The sequence below is a fragment of the Mandrillus leucophaeus genome, unplaced genomic scaffold, assembly GCF_000951045.1.
Source record: "Mandrillus leucophaeus isolate KB7577 unplaced genomic scaffold, Mleu.le_1.0 Scaffold1178, whole genome shotgun sequence".
Taxonomy (NCBI): domain Eukaryota; kingdom Metazoa; phylum Chordata; class Mammalia; order Primates; family Cercopithecidae; genus Mandrillus; species Mandrillus leucophaeus.
The window spans coordinates 406,908-419,559 of NW_012100076.1; the positions used below are offsets into that span (position 1 = coordinate 406,908).

Here is a 12,652-nt window from a genome sequence, read left to right on the forward strand (position 1 = left end):
AAATAGTCAGTTGAACTTGTCCTCTCCAAGTGAGATAGTCAGATGTGAATGTAAATCTAACTAATGGAAGTGTTTCAAGATCACTGGCGATAGAGAGGTGGAAGGAGGAGGCAATGATGCCAGTATGCTATTTTCCGAGCATAAACATGGAACAAAGTGCTAACAACTTATACATCATTTTACTATTTATAATAGCACTTTTATATACTTTTATTTCATTTCATCCTTAAATCCCTGACAATTGGCCAGGTGAAGTGGCTCACACCTGTAATCCTAGCACTTTGGGAGGCCGAGGTGGGCACACTGCCCGAGCTCAGGAGTTCGAGACCAGCCTGGGCAACACGGTGAAACCCATTCTCTACTAAAATACAAAAAAAAAAAAAAAAAAAAAAAAAGAAGAAGAAAGAAACTGACGGACATTTCACTAAATACAATTTACTAGTGCAGAGGAAATAAGAATCACAAAGATTTATAAGCAGTCTTTAACTTTTAGTTGTTTGTCTTAAAAGAATACTGTCATATACCTGTACTCATGTTTTAGTTATGGCAAAGAGCACCAATCACGTGAATCTTACTTTCAAATAAGCAAAACCTGTAACAATTCAATTTCTAATGCTCTCAGGAAATACATATCAAGATAGTGGGGATAAAAGAGAGAAAATATCACATCCCTAAAAACATTTTTCAAGATATTACCAAACAAGTCCTAAGTTTCCCCGAAACATTCCTCAAAGATGTGCCTATTTAAATCTCACAGAAGCCCTTTCAATTGTTAAGGCTTGTCCTTTTCTGATTTGTTACAGTTAAAACAAGACAAGCTTAGCTGAGAACTTTATTCAGGGTATTTTTGTAACCGATTGAATTGTATGTATCTAATTTCACCACATAAAATTAAAGTGGCCAGGTATGGTGGCATGCACCTGTAATCCCACCTACTTGATAGGCTGAGACAGAAGGATCACTTGAACCCAAGAGTTCAAGGCCTGCCTGGGCAACAAAACGAGACCCCCAGGTCTAAAAATAAAAAATTATATTAAATTTAAAAATTAAAAAGATTTTTAAAAATAAAATAAAATTAATTTATTCTTTCATTCAAAATCTATTTATTGAGTACTTAGCACCTTTCAGGTATTTTGATAACTGCTAGGGAGACTCCAACAAACAGATTTAATAAAACTGCATGGTATTCCCATTAAAATTAGGATCTGTCATTTATTTGTTTTTATTTATTTATTTATTTATTTGGAGACGGAATTTCGCTCTTGTTACCCAGGCTGGGGTGCAATGGTGCAATCTCAGCTCACTGCAACCTCTGCTTCCCGGGCTCAAGTAGTTCTCCTTCCTCAGCCTTCCAAGTAGCTGGGATTACAGGCGTGTGTCACCACGCCTGACTAATTCTGTATTCTTTTCAGTAGAGACAGGGTTTCACCAGGCTGGTCTCGAACTCCTGACCTCAAGTGATCCTCCTGCCTCAGCCTCCCAAAGTGCTGGGATTATAGGCATGAGCCACCACACCCATCCCTGTTGTCTATTTAAAGGACGATCTCTAATTCACCAAGATGTTAAGACTTCCAAAGTCAGCTCAGTCAACCCTTGATGTTCCAGAGGTGATTTGTATATAAAATCTTTGTGCTAATTGATTTTATCACTTTTATAGAATTTCTATTCAAATTTTGCTGACTTCTTAATTAAGGCATTAACACTTCAATAAATGAAGTGTTACTCATTTGTTTCTTTCCCATCACAAACAGCTCAATAAATGTTTGAAAATCTTTCCATGTTTTAAGCATTTACAAAGTACCTACATTACATGATTAGCATTGTAAGTAACTAGACGTTGTTTAGTTTATAGGCTACCTTCTTAAAACTCAAAAGGCGTATTTTTTAATATCCTAAAGAAATAACAATGTTTTACTTTTCTACTATGACCAAAAAGTGTTGACTTCAAAACCAGAAACACCTCAGTTGAAGTAAACCATCTTGACATAATATCAATTAATACAGGCAATGCTCCTGAAGCTGATGCCTAAATCAAATGAGATTACAGTCAATTCTTAAGAAGCAACACCCTTTAAACAAAGTCAGACAATATTTTAAACAATACTTTTCCTTCCATGATGCCTTTTTATGTTTTTTCATATAATGTTTATTATGCTGTTCCATTTTAACCTATTCATTATTCCCTTTACCTTCCATTCCTTTCAGATTTTTGCCTATCAGCCATCAATTCAACAGGCTAGTAACGGCTCTATTAAATATGATTCAAGTGCCAGACTGCAGCACTGCTCAATAGGACTTTCCATTATCACAACAGTGTGATAATGGAAATGTTCTATGTCTGCACTGTCTGAAAAGTTTAAGGAATCTAAAATTTGCCCTGAGACAAAATACTTGCTCACAAAGAAACATTTGACACATCTTTGTGTCTTGGTACTATAGGCAGTGTTCCATTTTAATAAAATTAAAAATGTTCTCATATTCAAAGATCTTTGAATTAAGGCTCATTTCAATAACTAAAAGTCTGTGGTGCATGAACAGACAAACCAACCAATAGAAGAGAATTAAAGGCCCAGAAACAGAGCCCTAAAACATAAAGAACTTCAATATATGATAAAGTGATAGCTCAAGTCATCGAGAAAAGACAGACACTAATAAATGGCATTGAAACAACTGAATAAACATTCAGGAAAACATGAAACTGGATTCATACCTCATACCACATACTAGGATATACTCCAAATGAATCATGTCTATAAATGTAAAAACTGGTACCATACAAATACTAGAAAAAATATGGGTGATTTAACTGACAACCGGGAAGGAGAGAAAGCCTTTCCTATTTGCCTATGAAAAACACCACTACTTGCAAAAAGCACAGAAAAAAATAAAGTTTTAAAAACAAGTTATTTTTTTTAAAAAGGAATAATTTCATAGTATATAAAGAGCTCCTTAAAGAAGGAAAGAAAAAGACAACTTCTCTTCTCCAAAACAGAGAATGCACAAAGAAATGGGCAATCTTCAGAAAAATAAAGGCAAATGGCCTTAAACATAAAAATATGTTCAACCTCACTCATAAAAGAAATGCAAATTAACACCTCCAAGTTTGACCATATACTCTGCTGGTGAAGCTGTGGAGAAGCATTCTCAATACTGGCATACACTGCCAATGAAAAGTACAAATGACGGCCTGGCGCAGTGACTCACACCTATAAATCCTAGCCCTTTGGAAAGCTGAGGTGGGCAGATCACTTGAGCCTAGTAGTTTGAGACCAGCCTGGGCAACATGGTGAAACCCCATCTCTACTAAAAGATATAAAAACTAGCCGAGCATGGTGGCACAGGCCTGTAGTCCCAGCTACTCAGGAGGTTGAGGTGGGAGGATCACTTAAGCCTGGGAGGTTGAAGCTGCAGTGAGGGGTGATCATGCCACTGCACTCCAGCCTAGGTGACAGAGTGAGACCCTGTCTCAAAAAATAATAATAATAAACAAATAAATAAAAGGAAAAACACAAATTATATAACTCCTGTAGAAAGGAATTCTGTAATATCCAACAATATTACACATACACTTACTAGTCCTACTTCAAAGATGATACAAGTCCACTAATATTCCACAAAATATCGGCAAATATATTCACTGTGGTATTATTTGTAATGGGAAAAGGCTAAAACAATCTGAATGTGCATCAAAAGAAGCTAACTGAATAAACTATGTGCATCCACACAATAGAATACTAGATCAATATCCAAAAATACACTGTTAGGTTAAACAACAACAGCAAAAAACAGGTAGGTTCAGAACAAGCAATATTCATTGTACTACCTTTTGTGACATAAAGGGGAAATTTTAAAATATGTACATATATTCAAAGACAAATATATATGTATTTATTTTTGTAAAAGAAACTCAAAGTATAAATAAGACATTAATCAAAATGGTTACCTATATGGGCAGAGTAGGACTGGGGTGAAGGTAATAGGGATGTAATCAAGACTTCTGAGTTCTCTTTTGATATACTTTAGCTATCTGAACCATGTAATGACTTACATACTTCAAATAAATAAATAAGGGGTGTATGTAATATTCATGTGTGTATGTATCTGTGTACACACATATATTTGTGACTGGAAGCAATTATCATTGAGGCATGGGATTATGGTACCATTTTCTTCTTTGCCCTTTGCTAAATGTCCCCAGTTGTACATAATGCACATTACTTTTATAGTCAGAAAGAAATTACTCCAAAGAAATCTATTTTTATAGGAAATTTTTCAAAGTACTCATTAAAAAACAATTTCAAAATTAACAGCCATTCAAGCTGTGGTGGTATGTGCCTGTAATCCCAACTACTTGGGAGGCTGAGGTGGGAGGATCACTTGAGCCCAGAAGTTCAAGGCCAGCCTGGACAACATAATGAGACCCCATCTCAAAAAAAACCAACCAACCAAACAAACAAAAAACTCTTCCAGTCTACTGTCAAATAATATCATTCACTAGGGAAGCAAAGATGATCAAAGATGCCATACCACTTTAAAATATGGCAGTTTTTCCTTTTCTTAATACGTTGAGTTCGAGTAACACGGACAGCTGCATATATGTATATTTATAAACAATGCACATATACTATCACACCAGTATTATGTATATAGTACATACACACATGAAATGGAAACTTAAAAAGGATACGGTAAAAAATAAATAGAAGTTCTATCGTTTTCTTCATACACCACAATGAACAAGTTATTCATATATCCCCAGAAGCACATGCAACCCACTAGTGGGATCACTGGACAAACTACTCCAAATCAGGAGACTTGTAGATTTGTATTCTAGTCTTAGGCATCTTACTGCCTGCCAATATCTTTGATGAAAATCAGTTAAGGGGCTTCATTTGCACTTTAGTTTTCTCTTCCAAAAATTGGAGTATTAATGGTTTTAAAGTTACTTTCAGTATTATGGTTTCATAATCCCACTAGTCTCTCTAATAATTTTCTCCTTTAAAAGAGAAACTCCAACAATTTGGAAAATTAAGGAAGAAACAAGAATGTCTCACAGTTAACCATCTTACAGGAGGTTATGGTCTTCTCCAAGAAAATTCTAAATGAACAAATGAAGAGCTGAAAGAAACAGATCATATCGCTTGCTTTCTTGATGTGAGAAAAATCAAATTCAAGCCTGCACTGTATAAAATTGTCCTGAATGAAGTAATTACCTTTAAAACAATCCAGCACTATTTGTATGCCACCCAAAAACAAGAAAATCATAACAACACTTGTACAATTTTGTACCCAAGATTCTTTCTCAGGTATCTGAGCACTAAAATTTATTTTTATTTTTTTCCAAACCCAGTTGATTTCCTAGGATGACATTTATTTTTAAGCTGACATTTCATGTAGTCTACAAATAGAAAACCCAAGATAATTTTCTACTCATGTGCTACAAGCAATAATAGTCAAATATGCTAAAGGAAAATAATCTAAATTAATAAAAATGGTTTTTTTAAAGGTAGATAACAGTATCCCAAAAGACAATTTTTAAAATGCCACACAGTCTCTCTCTTCACTCTAATCTCTTCCCTTTTGCCTACTTTTCTAACTAGCATTCATATTACACAGAATACCAGATATCAGCCAATAGATGCCAGTATGAAAAACAAGAAAAAGAGCTTCCTATTGTTCAATGCTTCCTAGAATAAGTAAAAAGAAAAAAGAAAAAGTTTTGTAATTTTCATTGGAGGAGTGATATTGGCAAGGCTGCAAATAGTCAGTTGAACTTGTCCTCTCCAAGTGAGATAGTCAGATGTGAATGTAAATCTAACTAATGGAAGTGTTTCAAGATCACTGGCGATAGAGAGGTGGAAGGAGGAGGCAATGATGCCAGTATGCTATTTTCCGAGCATAAACATGGAACAAAGTGCTAACAACTTATACATCATTTTACTATTTATAATAGCACTTTTATATACTTTTATTTCATTTCATCCTTAAATCCCTGACAATTGGCCAGGTGAAGTGGCTCACACCTGTAATCCTAGCACTTTGGGAGGCCGAGGTGGGCACACTGCCCGAGCTCAGGAGTTCGAGACCAGCCTGGGCAACACGGTGAAACCCATTCTCTACTAAAATAAAAAAAAAAAAAAAAAAATCAGCTGGACAAGGTGGTGTGAGCCTGTAGTCCCAGCTACTAGAGAGGCCGAGGCAGGAGAACTGCTTAAATCCAGGAGGTGGAAGTTGCAGTGAGCCAAGATCGCGCTCCAGTCTAGGTGACAGAGCAAGACTCTGTCTCAAAACAAAACAAAACAAAACAACAACAACAACAAAAAAAAAAACAAGAAAAATCCCTGACCATTGTGTTCTATATACATTTTTCATGTGAGGAAATAAAGGCTCAGAGAGGTTAACATTACTGTCACAGAGCTAACAGTGGGCTTTAAACTCAGATCTAAATGATGCTAAATAAGACACTTCAGGCAGAAAGGTATGATTACAATTTAAAATGACCTTAGTTCCTACAGCTTCCGTGGGTGGAGGGAAAAATAAACAAAGTAAATAAAATAACCTTAGAAAAGTATTTTTCATAGTTTCTAATCAAGTACTTCAATCAGTGATTCACTATAACAGACTTTTATTCCGAGCTAAATACTAAACGATAATTTCAAGTTGTCACCAAAATTACTAATAGATCACTCATTTCAACTACAAAGACAAAAATAAGCACCATATAATCAAATACCTTACATTTAAACAGAATAACATAATTAAACTATTAACAGGGTGAAGAAAGATTTTTCTTTTTTTTTTCCTTTTTTTTTTTTTTTTTTTTGAGACGGAGTCAGTCTTGCTCTGTCGCCTAGGCTGGAGTGCAGTGGCATGATTTGGCTCACTGCAATCTCCACCTCCCAAGTTCAAGTGATTCTCCTGCCTCAGCCTCCCGAGTAGCTGGGATTACAGGTGCATGCCACCACGTCCAGCTAATTTTTCGTATTTTTAGTAGAGACAGGGTTTCACCATGTTAGCTAGGATGGTCTGGATCTCCTGACCTCGTGATTCGCCCGCCTCGGCCTCCCAAAGTGCTGGGATGACAGGTGTGAGCCACTGCACCCGGCCAGAAAGATGCTTTTATTGGCAACGATAATTTACAATCTTCAGAAATCTACTGTGACATAAGGTTACATATTTAAATTAAAATCATTCCTCTTTATGTTCAAGTTTCTACTATTTCAAATACTCAGCTCACTGTATTCCCAATTACCTGACAATTTCTCAATCCTTTCAGAGAGCATCTTTTTAAATTGATTGTTCACATTCCATCTTCAAGTTATAGATTGCTACATTCTTTTTTTTTTTTTTTTTTTGAGATGGAGTCTCACTCTGTCGTACAGTCTGGAGTGCAATGACACAGTCTCAGCTCACTGCAACCTTGCCTCAGCCTCCTGAGTAGCTGGGATTACAGGCACCTGCCACCACGCCCGACTAACTTTTGTATTTCTTCATAGAGATGGGGTTTCACCATGTTGGCCAGGCTGGTTTTGAACTCCTGACCTTGTGATCCGCCCACCTCAGCCTCCCAAAGTGCTGGGATCACAGATGTGAGCCATGAACCACCACGCCTGGCTGGCTGATTGCTACATTCTTTAGCAAACTAGGTCTCAGTTTCAAAGATCTCAAAGTAAACGAGAGTAAGATATATTAAGAGAAATGCAACATTGACTTGAACTCTGATGAAGACTCTATTAAAAAGGAGGAAATATTTTAATAGTTCTTTCTCCATTAACAAAACAAGGTAACATCTGTACCTTCCTGACCCACCTTACTTTTGGTTCAGAATCAACAAAAAATAAAGGATCCAAACAGATGACGATAAAAATATAACTGAATCCAATGTGCAAAAACCCTTATTACTTCAACTGCAAATTAAACTTACCCAGTTAGAACTGTAGGCATTCCATTATCTTCTCCCTCATAGTATTAGTAGTCCAGCCTGCTCAGATAAGCCTAACATACAAATGAATAGACAATGTATAGCCTAAGAATTGAGAGTCCCAAAAATTGAATCATAAGGCATTGAACAAAAGTATACTCAATCCCTTCCCCTAGTCTCCCCAATCCTCCTTTGGGACGGCCACTCAGGGGATGGGAAGAAGCTGAAAGCTATTTCCAAAAAAGAACTTCCTACTTTATGAGTCATGGTAGAAACATCTAGAGACAAAAATAATGGTTCCCCCTTCAACAAGCACAATCTTCTCAAATATAAAACAAATTCCTCAGAAGTAGTGCTCTTCAACAGGAGCATCTCACAAACACAATATATATCTCCTCTTCTTTCATTTCCTATTTCAGAGAGAGGCAAAGATTGAATGAACAGATATTAGCCTAGCTTGGCCTGAGATGACTGAGCTAAAATGAAGAAAATCAAGTCTGCAAATTCCCAAAGCAGTCCTGATTAAAAAGCAGTATTCTATGTAGTCTCTGCACAAGTTATGATAAATTTAGCTACAAAAGGCAGACCTCTTCGTAAAACTGCACAATACACAAATGGGTACTTAATCATTTCACCCACCTTTTCAAAATTCTCTCCCTTACCTAACTTCCTCTCTCACCCTTATCCCCAGTGAAGACTCTCAACTTGCCCTCTATATGCCTAAAAACCACCTCTTACTTAGGTTTGACCTCTAGCACTCCCATTCCCCATAACTCAACTAGGTATGAATCAGATTGTGTGATTAAATTACTTTACATTAATGGGTAAATGAGGCTTAATCCACAAAGGTCAATTCCATACATGTCATTATACTCTACTATGTATAAGGCACTAAGTTTAATCAATTAATGTACCTATCCTTCTTACAAGAAAAACTAACACAAATCAATCCTTTAAACAATGTAAGGAAGGGGCACAAGAATGTTTGCTTCACATCACAATTTCTCCACCCATTTCTTTCCACCCTGTTGCCAAACCCCTCCAATCTCCATCTGGCATGGAATAAAATCCAAGGGATCAGTACTTCTTCCAGTAAAAGTCAATGCCTAGGAAGACAATGTGGGATAGCACAGCAAACAATAAACATTCAAATCCTGAAATGGACTATAGATAGTGTTTTGTATTTAATTTTATATATTAGCTGCAAGTACAAAAAAGAGCTTCTAAATAATCCAATTTCTGTATAAGATACCTATAAATCAGCTATGCTCAGAACTCTGAGTTCTTAAACCATAAATACTGAGATGTTTTTTCTTCAGTTATTTCCACAGTTAGAATGTTTATAGTAAATACCAGTTCAATTTGCCCTACCATACTTAAAGGCTATTAAATTTAACTACTGTTTTCAATTAGACGTGACATTTTTCCCAAGACCCCTTAAGTTTGAAACTCCAAACTTGCTTTAAACCTCCTTTTTTTCCAGTCATAAAATTTATTAATTTTAATCTACAACAGAGCTTCTAAACTGGAGAGGAGAATGCAACCACAGACAGGTTTGAATTTGATTCAGCCACATGATATTTTTAATGGTTTTAATTAGTTGCCAATATTTTTAAGACGCAAGACACTGAATGTAAAAATCTAGATTTCTGGTTTCTCTTGAGAATGCTGAAGATGGGGTCCATATTCATATATGGCACTGATTAGGGGGACCTCAGACTTGGATGTCTCTCTGATAAGGCATAGTGCATTTTCCTCATTTTCATTATCTAACTAGTACCCAAAGGCATGTGAGTTTGTTGCTCATGCTATGGCTTTGAAAGGTGCATAATATATCCCATATGACTTCCATACTTCCCTAAGTCACCTACTATAAAAAGCCAAAAGCAGACCACAGTGGTTTGCAACTCCATAGTTAATAATTTTAAAAATTCACACAGCTTAGAAGGAGTGAGAAAGATTCAGACTGGTGGAAGGGTAACATAATTACATAGGGTTAAAAGTCCATCTGAAAGCTTTTTTGGGAGTGAGAAAAAAGATGAAAGAACACAAAAACATTGTTGAAACACTAAAAGCTTTTCTGTCTGAACACTGTTACTCTCTGGTGGTTCCTTACCACATTCCACGCTTTAGAACCTTCCTTCCTACTTTGTATGTATTAATATAATAGCAGTTAGGTCATACATGCTGAGAAATGTTGGAAAAATTTATAAAACACATTTATATCATCAGAAATAATTCTTCTTACATTTTTTTTTTTTATTTTTAACCAGTCTTAGTTCATTTTCAAATCCCTTCCCAAGTATTTTCTACTGCTTTCTGCTTTATATTCAAATGACAACTTCAGACCTGGGTTTCAGGCCTGAACTTCAATCCTGGACAGGCTCTCTAACACAGAAACTCTTTTGGCCCTTATGGCTGCATTCTTTATTATATCTCTTATTCCGATTTCTACAGTCTCTTTCATTGAAAATTTATCCCTAACCCCCTCTCTAAAACATTTTGATCAAATTTGTGTACTTCGGGGGTTGGGAGGATAGGGGCGGGAAGGAACTCAGTTGTACAAATACAACTAATATCCTGTGCTGTTTCATTTAGATTGCTAATTTAAATAAAAAGCATGAAAACTCTGAAAGATAATAAATCTTCGTAAAATAATCTCGTTTGCTAAGTGCACAAAGCCACAAGCAAGTAAAGCTCTATCTTTCAGCATGTCTGGACTACTGACTTTTCACCACAGACTCAATACTGACGAGAAAGCAGAAGCTGAAATCTGTGAGGCCCAGGAACAGTCACACTGGCCCACACTAACAAATTACTAACCGATGTCTCACCTTCCCCCGCCCCATTCCCAAAGATAAGGGTGTCAGGGCACCTGCATCTGAAGAAGAAAGACCAGAACCTCTTCCGTGCAAGTTTTAAGAAAACAAAGCTTTACCACACGTAAAACGGTTACAGCATAAAACCACGCAGCACATTAGTGGGGTATCACTCCTCTTCACCCAGAGGGAGGCTGCCCACCACCTTATTCCCTATTGTGATGCGCCCTCCTCAGGATGTCACTGCGTTCGTCTAAGATGACAGGAAAGGGGCGGGGCACGGGGTTCTTCTGCCCTGGAAAGGGATGAGGGTATCGCCTTCATCCCCGGGGAAAGGCCTCTGGACTCCCAACCCAAAAGCAGCAGCCGCAAAACTCAAGTCTTATCCCGGCCTCTCCTAATTGGGTGCTCGTGGCCGGAGCCCAAAACGCCACCCACAGTCCCCGAGCAGGGTCCGGTCGCCCAGACCACTGCCACAGCAGCCTGGCTCTCACGCCCAGATTGGCCCCTCCGCCCTTTTCCTTTTTCGCCCCAGCCAAGCCCAGCCTCCCGCGCCGCCCCCGTCGAGTTCCCCAGCTGAGTCCACTCACTGTCGAACCCGTAGTCCCCCTTCAGTGCCCACAGAAGATTGGGGCAAAGGCCGAGGCCAGTGACACCGCCACTTCCCCCTCAGCCAGATCCCTCCAGAGGTGGCTGTGGAGGCTGCCACTGAGGCGGCTGCGCGTAACAGAGCCGCCCTGGCAGGTTGCAGGCCGGTTCCTCAGCCTCTTCTCGCGAGAGCGCGCCATCCGAAGAGGCGAGGCCAGCCGCGTTCTCGCGAGAACGGTGCTCTCCGCCCAGGAGTGGGCGGGGTACCGAGGGACAAGGCAGTTGAGGGAGTGGCGGCCTCCGGTGGGATCTCAGCCTGTAGGCTGGCGGCGCGGAGAGGAAGGCGCAGCGCGACCTCTCCTCACAGACATCAGCGTGGGTCAACCGCGAGCCTGGATCCCGAGTGGCTGAGGGCTGTTACCTTCAAACCTTTGAATCCCACGTTTTCCCATTGACTTCCTGTCACCGTTAGAGAAAAGCGGACAGTGTCTCGGTCACAGAGTGGGAGAAATATCTCAGGGACTCTTCAGGGAAAGCGTTTTCCTCATCAAAGCAAACTCCAAAATCGCTTCTGCCGGCGTGGACCAGCTGGAACCGATGAGAGTCGGTAGTCGTGAGGGACACCCTCTGTTCCGTAGCGTACCCCGCTGCTTATTTTTAAACGCTGGGGTTGGCGGGAACCCGTATGCCAGCTGAAACTCCTTCAGTTTGGCTGCCTAGGAAACATCGAGAGTCACCTGCATGGGCTGGCTGGACAATAAAAACGGGAAAAATTGTAAAAGACACAGTCTCCGCCCTCGAAGCTTACACCCTCGGGGCGAGACCTACAGGAAAGTAGATAATCCCATTATTCTCTGATAAAAGCCGAGCTGCCTGCTTGCCTGAGCTCTGGGAGCACATAGGGAGTAACCGGCTGTTCCCCGCGGCCTTGTTGAGAAAGCCTTCACCTGGGAGTCCAAGCCCAGCCTCCCGCGCCGCCCCCGTCGAGTTCCCCAGCTGAGTCCACTCACTGTCGAACCCGTAGTCCCCCTTCAGTGCCCACAGAAGATTGGGGCAAAGGCCGAGGCCAGTGACACCGCCACTTCCCCCTCAGCCAGATCCCTCCAGAGGTGGCTGTGGAGGCTGCCACTGAGGCGGCTGCGCGTAACAGAGCCGCCCTGGCAGGTTGCAGGCCGGTTCCTCAGCCTCTTCTCGCGAGAGCGCGCCATCCGAAGAGGCGAGGCCAGCCGCGTTCTCGCGAGAACGGTGCTCTCCGCCCAGGAGTGGGCGGGGTACCGAGGGACAAGGCAGTTGAGGGAGTGGCGGCCTCCGGTGGGATCTCAGC

General features: G+C 39.8%; 1 protein-coding gene across 3 annotated transcripts in view; it reads right to left on the reverse strand.

Moving 5' to 3' along the window:
* The window catches only part of BTBD10 (BTB (POZ) domain containing 10), a 73,880-nt gene extending 62,344 nt beyond the window's left edge, over window positions 1-11,536 (reverse strand). For 2 of the 3 annotated variants that reach the window (XM_012001476.1, XM_012001491.1), the window contains exon 1: window positions 11,331-11,536. The gene's annotated coding sequence lies outside the window, so the exon portion shown is untranslated. Of the gene's footprint in view, window positions 1-10,859; window positions 11,036-11,330 lie in introns of all 3 variants that reach the window. The other variant, XM_012001485.1, reaches the window with a different exon arrangement.
* Between the last annotated feature and the right edge of the window lie 1,116 nt (window positions 11,537-12,652).